This window comes from Muntiacus reevesi, chromosome 22 (genome assembly GCF_963930625.1).
Source record: "Muntiacus reevesi chromosome 22, mMunRee1.1, whole genome shotgun sequence".
Classification (NCBI taxonomy): domain Eukaryota; kingdom Metazoa; phylum Chordata; class Mammalia; order Artiodactyla; family Cervidae; genus Muntiacus; species Muntiacus reevesi.
The window spans coordinates 14,077,692-14,087,468 of NC_089270.1; the positions used below are offsets into that span (position 1 = coordinate 14,077,692).

Here is a 9,777-nt window from a genome sequence, read left to right on the forward strand (position 1 = left end):
GGACGTTCTCCCATGTGGAGTCTAAGTCAGCAGGTGAGAACTCAGAGGTCTTGAATTCTATGGGAGAGAGAAGGACTCCTTTCAAATCCTGGGAAAGGACTCTGCTTGGCTGAGCTGGGGCCATCTTCCCACTGGTGGTCATTTCTGTCCCCATGGACAGACTCACTGATGGGCTGGCATGTGAGGGCCAGTGATTCTTCCCCAGCCTCTGGGGGTTGCTGCAAGGTTTGTCCTTCTATAGCTGGTAGATCCATCTTCCCAGCTTTGCGCTTCATCTTCACATGGCTTTCTACCTGGGTCTGTGCATCCAAAAAGCGTCCGTCACTCAGTCATATCTGACTCTTTGCAACGCTATGGACAGTAGCCTGCCAGGCTCCTCTGTTCATGGAATTCTCCAGGAATGGGTTGCCATTCCCTTCTCCAAATTACCTGTCTTACAGGGACAGGATTGTTATAAGAGCAGGGTCCACCTGAATGATCTCATTCAGACTTTATTATCTTGCTAAGGACCCTCTTTCCAGACAAGGGTTACATTCTGAGGATGAGGGGTTGTCACATCAACTTAGGGAATTGGGGGAACACAGTTCAACCCATGATGCCCACCCTCATGACTACTTCCAGAAGGCATTTGCTTTCTATCTTCTGAGGGCAGTGCGCCTGCCTAATTGGGGACCAGAATTCTGAGTTGGAATCTGAAGAAGTACGAGAGCTGGTGGTGTAACTTAGTCCAAGACCAAAGGTCTAGGAACTGGTGGGTGATGGTGTAAGTTCTGATCTGAGTCCAAAAGCCCTAAATGCAGGAACCGAGGTGTCTGAAGGCAGGAGAGGTTGGAGAGGTCCAGCGGACAGAGAATTCACCCTCCCGCACGTTTGTTCTATTGGACCCTCAACAGATTGCACGAAGCCCTCCCACACTGGGAGGGCATCTACTGCACTGACCTCGCTGATCCAGATGCTAATCTCATCAGAAACTCCAGGCAGGGATGGGTGGAGGCACATCAACGTACAAGATTCCAGCAGAGAAAATTAGACCTCGAACTCTACCTGCTGATTCCAAGGAACTGTTGCTTTGTCTGGTGTGATAACAGAATTGTGTGTGTAAGAAACACACATGATGTAGTGAAGGGGTGATTCCACTGAAAACCCTTCAGGCAAGGAATATGAGCAATAGAAAGAAGGGAGAGATGAAACCAATGAAGCAAAATCTTGCTAATTTTTAAATACGAGGGATGCCATGGTTGAGTATGAGCCAGTATTTTCATAATGCAAGGTCTGGGTCCCCCCGCCCAGGTTCTCAGATGAAGCGAATCCCGGGGGACATTTGGAGTGACTGCTTTCCTATGATGGTGGCCCTTGTCATTCCCTCCTGCCATCTCTTCATTTCTTCCTTTCTATGCCAACCCACTGTTTTCTAGGAGGGGCTGACCAACTTGAGAGCCCGTCTCATGGCCTGCTGGTTTTCATAATGGCCACCAGAGGGCGCAGTGGCCTAAGGCAGCTGCTGGAGTTGGCCCTGAAATTTATGATACCAGGTGGACCCGCTTAAGTGTCCATGAGTTTTGAGGGCAGAAGCCATGTCAGCTCTTCCTTTGAAAGACATGAATTTAGGTCCAGTCAGCATAGCAGTTTGGGCTTCCCTGGTGGCTCAGCAGTTAAGAATATGCCTGCAATGCAGGAGACGTGGGTTGAATCCTCAGGTCCGGAAGATCCCTGGGAGAATGAAATGGCATCCCATTCCAGTATTCTTGCCTGGGAAATCTCATGGACAGAGGAGCCTGGTGGGCTACAGTCGGTGTGGTTGCAAAGAGTCAGACATGACTTAGTGGCTAAATGACAAAAAAAAAAAAAAAAAACCTAAACATAGGAATTTAGTTGCCTATGCCTTGGTCTTTGACCTTTGCATCTTTGAGGTTGGAAAAGGAAGGAACTGTATAAATCCACAGTGAATACCATGCCTGCCTCCACAGCTGGTCACCCACTGTGACTCCACCTCCCACCCCGCCATCCCTGGTCCCTTACCTCACTGGATTCTGAGTCAGTGTCTGAAGTAGGTACATTGGACAGGCAGAGTCCAGGTCACGTGCCTACACCATAGCAACACTGGGAAAAAGGATGTCCAGCATCCTTCTACTTCACTAGTATGGCGGTAAGAGAGCTTGGCTACATAAGGTGGATGAGTTCCCAAAGAAAGAAGGTTAACTAGTAGGAGGCAGAGGAGAATAGATAACTCGAAGAGGCAAAGATAGTGCCCTGGGGTGGGACGGCAAAAGGAACTTTCTCAATTGCTGACTCTGGATGGTGCTGGTCATTCCCTGGCTCCATGGAATCCTTGCGGCAATCCTGGCAGCAATGCAGGCAGGCAGGAATTATCTTCGTTTCACAGATCAGGAAACTGTGGCAATGCATCTGCAGGGTCTGAGCTGCAGGCTGGGTCACAGGCCAGGATGCACAGCAAATATTTTCTCACTAGCGTCAGAGTCAATCACAGTTCTCGCCAGGTAACTTCAAAAGTCTTGCGGTGCTTGTCTTTAAAGCCCCTGATTCTCTCTTTCCTGGAACGCTCTTTGGGGGTTACCTGTATCTGCGTCTCCTGAATTGCTTTCTGAAGACCAAAAATAAATGCTTTTCTCATTTGCAACCACCTGCATTAACTTTTTTAGTTGATATTAGAAGGGGAGAGGAAGGAATAAAAGGAAGATGGAGATAGCAGGAGAGGGGAAACAGGCAGGAAGGACCCCAAATTTTAGGCCCAGGGTTAGCTGTTGAGCAGTGTGAGACCCACTCCGGGACTGATGCTGTCAGACTGAAGTGGCCTGCTGCGTCTGGACGCGGAGACTGCCAGCCTGATCCCTGAGAATGGCGGGGGCTGGTGTTTAATGAGTACAGAGCTTCTGTTTGAAAATGAAAATCTCTCAGTCATGTCTCTTTGTGACCCCATGGACTATACAGTCCAAGGAATTCTCCAGGCCAGAATACTGGAGTGGGTTGCCATGCCCTCCTCCAGGGGATCTTCCCAACCCAGGGATCAAACCCAGATCTTCTGCATTGGAGGCAGATTCTTTACCAACTGAGCCAGCAGGGAAGCCCAAGAATCCTGGAGTAGGTAGCCTATCCCTTCTCCAGTGGATCTTCCTGACCCAGGAATTGAACTGGGGTCTCCTGCACTGCAGGTGGATTCTTTACCATCTGAGCTACCAGGGAGCTTCTGTTTGGGAAGATAAAATGTCCAGAAATGTGCACAGGGGGTGGTTACACAACACTTCGAACAGACTATATTCCACTGAATTGTTCACTTAAAAGGTTAAAATGATGTTTCATGTCATATGTATTTTACCCCAGTTGAAAATGGACATCTCCACATCCGTTATTCAGTTGAATCCTTCCAGGCGCCCAGGGAATGGGCAGCCATGACCACACTTCACACAGAGAACGCTAAAGCAGACACAGGTGAATCGGGTTGTCCTGAGTTCCATGCGGGGACTTTGAATTTAGGGATCCATCCTGGATATTCCTGCTACCGAAAGGAGGGTGACCATCAGTCAGAGGCATACACCAGTCACATACCCTCATTGTCAAACTTGCTTTAATTGTTGCTAGAAAAGACTTGCACATCCTTCAAGTGTTTCTTAGACTAAACAGTAAGATGCTTGCCCAAGTTGCTTTTCAGGAACTTGGAGTCCGTTGTGTCTAATGCATACTCCGGCCAATTAAGACTTGTTAGGACCATCAACCCCGTACCTGGGTTTGTGAAAGTGCCCATTCAGTGATATTTTGACAATAGAAGGTCTCAAACTGTACCTTCAGAGTTTGCCCACTGTGCCAGTTTCTGAACATGAAGAACTTGTAACCTAGCTGCATCTGTGTAGAAGGGTGATTTCCCTCATCATTTTCTTTTTCTTTTTTTGGGGCAGGGGATCTTAGCTCCCCAACCAGGGACTGAACCTACTCCCTCTGCAGCGAAAGCACAGAGTCCTAAACACTGGACCACCAAGGAACTTCCACCATCATTTTCTTATTTCTGATCACCATTCTCTGTGCTCCCCACTCATCAGACCAGATTTATCATCAGATAAATAAGTGAGATTTATTTATCTCATAAATACCTTGAGCCCCTGACTTCAGGAAGGTGGATTAGAGATTGACTTTCTATCTCTTCCCTTGGCTTCCTCATGAATAAACCCTCTTTCTGCTCCAAACCTCAATGACTTAAAATTGGCTTCTCTGTGTTGGGCAAACTAACCTATTTCTGTAACACTCCCGATTCTTTCCCCTCATACTGGCCCTCCAGGGGCAGACAGCAGTGCTGTTGCCGCTCTGAAGCAGAGAGAAGCCAATCAACTGATACCAGACAGGAAATTGCTTAGTGCAGGACATCAAGCATGGAAAAGAGGCAAGTCATGCCCAGAAGACCCTAAGCCCCTGGTGACTTTCAGGGAAGAGATTTTAAGGTAGCATTCGGGGGAGGATTGAAGGGTGTGTGATCAGCTCATACATTGTTCTCTGGTTGATGTTATTGGAATCTCAATCATCAGCCTTCTGGGATCTACAGGCTAGAGTTAAGCAGTTTTCACCCAGTTGGAGGGTGTCTAGTTTCCATATAAACAACTCAAAGTACGAATCAAGTAATTACCTACAGCTCTTGAGGGGGAACTAAAGGTCTGACATTGTTTTACGGCTAAACTGTTGTTATTTTCTCTTCTTTTATTGCTTCTCCTTGTTTCTGCATTTTGTCACTTCTCTGATTAAATTTACACTTTGGAACTCAGAGAAGGTCTAGGAGGCTAAAGCTTTTCACTAAACAAGAGGCTGGGGACTCAGGGGAGTGAAGTGTTAGACCACGGGAAGACGCGGTAGTTTCAGGTTCACTTTCAATCCCCCTATTTCTTGGACACTCCTTAGTCCTGAGAGGAACAAGAGTGACGACCCCCCTGAATATGTCCTGCAGAAGGTGGGTGAAGTCAGTTGTTCAAGATTAAAAGTGAGAAAACCATTGACTATCACATTAAAGAATTCTGGAGCCCCAGGTTTAGTGTGAATAGTCTGTGTTATGAGAACTTTATCTCTCTTAGATAGCTTTTCCTGGGGCCTGGAAAAGCATTTAAAAATTAGTAGACATATTATAAGAAGAATACTGATAAAATGCACCCTTGTAGTACTCCTTAAAAGAATCCTTTTATACCAGATACAGTCAGAAGAGTAAGTTCTTTACTCTTTGGATCCTCTTTAGATACATTCTTTAGCCAAGCAGCCTTTTTTAATTACACTCTTTACTTCAATTTCAACTTCTGTACTAATCTTAATATATACATAACTGGAGCTGTGGGCTTCCCAGGTGGTTCAGTGGTAAAGAATCTGCCTGCCAATGTAGGAGATGTAAGAGATGCTGATTCAATCCTTGGGTTGGGAAGATTCCCCCTGGAGGAGGAAATGTCAACCTACTCCAGTATTCTTGCCTGGAAAATCCCATGACAGAATATCTGGGTGGGCTACAGTCCACGGGGTTGTAAAGAATTGTACACAATTGAGCAGGCACACACAATAGGAGCTATGAATCAGTACACATGTGTATCTATTTTTTAGGCAGAAATATCATTTAAGGCAATTGGTTGTCTAGTACTATTCTGGCTAAACAATCTAGTGCCTTTTACTGGGAGGTTATGACTCAAGTTGTCTTATCTGTCGCTACTATTCCTAAAGTGAGAGAAAGTTTGCAAGAGGAGATCTTGGGGCCATAAGTTTAAAGATGGCAGCTTGGAGAAGATGTTTTGAGAGTGGCTGGTGATGTCCTTGAGTCTGATACAGTTCAGAAAATTCAAGTTCTCAGTAATACAGGAACATATCTGAATCTACATGTATAATGGGCGCTGAGCTCCCATTTGGATGCCTGAACCACAGTCACTCCAATTTGATTTTTTAAAATGCATTATTTTCTTTCATGGTTAATACAGATGTACAATGCATGTTTACTAGGCCTTCAAGAGACTTTTTTGGTTCATTTAAAATTGAAGTTAAACCATGGATAAACCCCCATGCTTTCCTCAGTCCACAATGTGCGAACATTTCCTCCATCATTTTCTCCTGCTGTTTGCAAATCTGTCGAGAGTAAGCATTGATGATCAGAGTATTTCTCACTCGATGCTCCGGTGGTTGCCACCTGCTCTGGGTCCTTAATGTCTCTTAGTGCTAGGCCTCCTTTTTGCTTGTATACACAACTTCCTGCTATTCACATCGTGGGGAAGAAAATCAGACATGGTGATAGAGACTGTTTCTCTTTCACATGGCCAGTATCACCAGAAACAGACACACAGGCAGAACCAGAAAAATCAGTGCACTGGGTTCTCTCAAGTCCACAGTGCCCTAGTGTGAAAATGGAAGACTTCCCACATGCTGTTCCAGCTGTGAGGACTGATGAGCCTTAATCTAACAGGGGGTCTCCCTATTACTGTTCAGCTGGTGCTATACGGCAGAGGCATGCCTTGACCCAGAAGCAGCCAGGATTCAGGCCCCCCAGCCCTGCAAAAAGAAAAGGAGGAGATGGCTGGGTAGAAGCAGGAGACCCACTTGGGTGAGGGGCTGCATTTCGGATGAGAGAGTCTGGGGTGATCCAGGGTGGGGGAAAGAGCTGGTAGAGTGGATGAGGACTCGAGGGGCGGGGGCTGCAGGGGAGGAGGTCTGAGTCAGGGCTGGGATGGCTGCCTGGCCCACTGCCCGGATGGAGACTGATCTGGTGAGAGGTGGACATGAGCCCACGGTGGTCCAATCAGAGCAGGCCTTGGGATGAGTTGGGGAACCAGGGCCTGGGACCCCGACTTACCCAGGGCCAGAGGACATGTGGTGTCTGGAACCAGATGGCATGCTCTTCCACATTCTTTAACACACTGTTGGCACAGAATTTGATGTTTGTCTGGGTAGCAGGTGTGTCCATGTTGGAATACACGCCATCATTGGGTAGATCTGGGAAGACGGGCTCTCCATCCCAGTAAAAATGAGACAGAGAGGAGTGTTAGGGGGCCCCACCCGGGGAAGGAGGCAGCCTGTGCTCCAGGAGAGCAGTGGGGCTCAACGAGCCTGCAGACCTTGCTCGGGGCCTCTATCTCCCATCAGTTGGAAGGACAAGCTAGTGGTGAGCAACGAGAGCCTTGTGGCCAGAAGGCACCACCTCTCAGCCCTGTGGGATCTCGGGCACGTCACCCTGCAGGGCGCCCAGAGCATGATAGGGAGTCCCCGCCCGGTCTCTTCTCCCAGCTGCCCCTTCATCCTGCTGACAGTCTCCCCGATTCAAAGAGGGGCTCACCCCTGCCTGTGGCCTCACAGGAATAAAGGGACAGAAGGGGACTGAACCTAGGTCTTCCAACCAGACAGCCTGCGGGAGGGCTCTTCCCTCCTTGGAGGCCTTGGAGCAGCCTCCTGAGCCCAATGTTGCTGCCCCCACGGCTGCTACCACAGGACCTTGGCTGGGTGTCTAGACCTCAGTTGTTCTTTCTGTAAGATGGGTGCTCATTGAGTCCCCTCAGGGGTGGCCGTGAGGGTGGGGGCTGAGCGTGCAGGGACAGGGCTGGAAACAGGGTCTGGTCCAAGGCAAGAGCTCACGGGCAGTAGCCGTTCTCATCCAGGACGCGTGTGAAGATTTCCTGCTGCGCCAACAGGGACCTGGATCCTCTACACATGAACTACAGGCCCTGCAAACCCAGAGGGAACAGACTGAGGGCCCAGGGGCAACAGGGCTGCCAGGCTCTCCTCTCTGAATCTCATGGCTGCCTGCACCCCACTCCTGTCTGTGTTTCATGGTCAACATCTCCCTCTGCTTCCTCCCTATCTCCCAAAGCCACAGTGGGTGGAGGAATCTACCCTTCAGAAGGCACCTGCCTGCATGTTCACCCCACCCCTCCTCAGGGCAAGAGCTGCTACCAGGGCCTTCCAGCCATATTGTAACTCTGCTTGAATGCCCCAAGACATGGGGAGCTCATCACCTCTCACTACGGGTACAGTCCATTTTGAAGTTTTAATAGTTAGAAAGTGTTCAGGGCTACAAAGCAGAAATAAAATCCTAGCTCTGGCTCCAGGCAGTGTTCCTGACTCCTCTGTGATTTGGTTTCTGCACATGAATCTCTGGGAGTCACACCCAGCTCCCAGACTCACCTGCAGGAGAATCGAGCTGCCATAGGAAGTGTGTGTAGTGATCAGTGAGGTACTTAGCGAGGTCATTATAAAGCTCACTTCTCTTGCCCACCAAGAACCCAAAATCTTTCTTATAAATCCTGCTGGCCATGTTACCACTGCTCTCCAGAACTTTATCATCAGAGTCATCCTGCACAGAATCGTTACATTTGTGGCTTTATTTACCTATCTGTAAAAGTGGGTAATTTTAGTACTACTTGTTATGGGTTGAATGGCTTCCCCCAGAAAATATATACTGAATTCCTAACATCATTAGCTCATGAGGCCTTATTTGGAAATAAAGCCTTTACAGAAATGATTGAAGAAAAAAGAGATCTTGAGGGAGGGTCCTGATTCCAATATGACTAGGGTCTTAAAAAGGGGGCAATTAGATCCAGACATGCTCAGAGGGAGATGACGTGAAGACACGGGAGAAGTCAGCCGTCTCCAGGCCAAGGATGCCTGAGGCCACCAGAAGCAGAGAGAGGCCTGGACCTGACCCACCCGAGCACTCTCAGAAGGCACATGGCCGTGTCCAGGGTTGACATCGGCCTGCTGACCTCCGGGCCTGTTAACAACACATCTCTGTTGTTAGAAGTTCCCCGGTTTTCGGTACTTTCTTCAGACAGCCCCAGGAAATACAGAAACTACATCATAAGACTGTTGTTTTAAAGGAAACCCAGAGGGCAGCGGCTCCCACCAGGCCTGGCATTTCATAGATGGCAAAGGCAGTGTCTGTGTGGTTGCTGAGTGTTACATTCATTCATGCTCGCTGCCCACCCATCAGAAGAGTTATTACATCCCAGGTACCCTGAACCCCCACCACCTCCCCTCTGCATTGATCACGGTTTACTGAGTGCAGGTCTGTGCCAGTCCCTTTGGAGACTCAAAGAAGAAGGCAGCACCAGCCCAGCTGAAGGGGGAAGGGACTCAGAGCTACAGGCATCCGAGCTGGGCCTGCAGCTCAGCCAGGAGCTAGACCTGTGGGAGGAGAGAACCACTCATGCCGGAGGGCACAGCAGGGCAAAGATGGGCCTGGGACATCCCATGGCCTATGAAGCCACCAATATCCCAAATGCTCAGGAGAATAGCAGGGACTCTGAGATGCAGGAAGGAAGAGAGGGGGAAAAAGCAGAGGTGAGCTGGCAGCTGTGGATGTGATTCACGGCTCACCTGGTCCTTCTGCATGGCCTCTTTCAGGCCATAGTCTATCCGGGAGATGATGTGGCCACTGAAACCCGCCAGGGCAAACAGGGTGGAAGTCATGGCGGATTGGCCGAATGAGTCCACCTGCCAGGAGAACTGCAGCCGGATCCCAAACGTTTCATAGAGAAGCCTGTGTCCTGCAAAGAGATCAGCCTCCTCAGTGACTGAAGGGTGGCCGCTCACCCCCTAACTCCTTCAGGGTCCCTTGCCCTTCTCCAGGACTGGAGTGTCATCTACCAGGCCAAGCAGGGTCTTGCTGCTGTAGACACTGATACAAAGGGCTCCATCCTAGAATCATCTAAATAGTCTTGCCTTTATTCATGACTTACAAGCTGCCACAATGATCTGAGGTCAAAAAAAAAAAAAAAAAAAAATGACCTGAGGTCAGGGAGACTGAAGAAAGCTCCAGATTTG

The 9,777-nt window shown here is 48.8% G+C and overlaps 1 pseudogene; it reads right to left on the reverse strand.

The window, feature by feature from the left end:
• The window catches only part of LOC136152725 (epididymis-specific alpha-mannosidase-like), a 107,746-nt pseudogene extending 98,323 nt beyond the window's left edge, over window positions 1-9,423 (reverse strand).
• Between the last annotated feature and the right edge of the window lie 354 nt (window positions 9,424-9,777).